This window comes from Pseudophryne corroboree, unplaced genomic scaffold (assembly GCF_028390025.1).
Source record: "Pseudophryne corroboree isolate aPseCor3 unplaced genomic scaffold, aPseCor3.hap2 scaffold_478, whole genome shotgun sequence".
Taxonomy (NCBI): Eukaryota; Metazoa; Chordata; class Amphibia; order Anura; family Myobatrachidae; genus Pseudophryne; species Pseudophryne corroboree.
This window is the reverse complement of record NW_026970090.1, coordinates 12,312-13,279: the sequence shown is the minus strand read 5'-3', so window position 1 is coordinate 13,279 and position 968 is coordinate 12,312.

Genomic DNA, 968 nt, shown 5'->3' with positions numbered 1-968 from the left:
AGATATCGGCAAGGAAAAGCTGTATTGTACCTTTGCATTTTTCTCCCAAACGAAAGACACTAGAATGAAAATTTTAAAGCCTCCTGTTAGTGCTTCATCTACACGTTATAGCCCTGAATTTTCCAATGCCTATCACTTTGCAAAAGAGAGATATCGGCAAGGAAAAGCTGCATTGTACCTTTGCATTTTTCTCCCAAACGAAGGACACTAGAATGAAAATGTTAAAGCCTCCTGTTAGTGCTTCGTCTACACGTTATAGCCCTGAATTTTCCAATGCCTATCTCTTTGCAAAAGAGAGATATCGGCAAGGAAAAGCTGTATTGTACCTTTGCATTTTTCTCCCAAACGAAGGACACTAGAATGAAAATTTTAAAGCCTCCTGTTAGTGCTTCATCTACACGTTATAGCCTTAGTTTTCCAATGCCTATCTCTTTGCAAAAGAGAGATATCGGCAAGGAAAAGCTGTATTGTACCTTTGCATTTTTCTCCCAAACGAAAGACACTAGAATGAAAATTTTAAAGCCTCCTGTTAGTGCTTCATTTACACGTTATAGCCCTGAATTTTCCAATGCCTATCTCTTTGCAAAAGAGAGATATCGGCAAGGAAAAGCTGCATTGTACCTTTGCATTTTTCTCCCAAACGAAGGACACTAGAATGAAAATTTTAAAGCCTCCTGTTAGTGCTTATAGCACGTTATAGCCCTGAATTTTCCAATGCCTATCTCTTTGCAAAAGAGAGATATCGGCAAGGAAAAGCTGTATTGAACCTTTGCATTTTTCTCCCAAACGAAGGACACTAGAATGAAAATTTTAAAGCCTCCTGTTAGTGCTTCATCTACACGTTATAGCCCTGAATTTTCCAATGCCTATCTCTTTGCAAAAGAGAGATATCGGCAAGGAAAAGCTGTATTGTACCTTTGCATTTTTCTCCCAAACGAAAGACACTAGAATGAACATTTTAAAGCCTC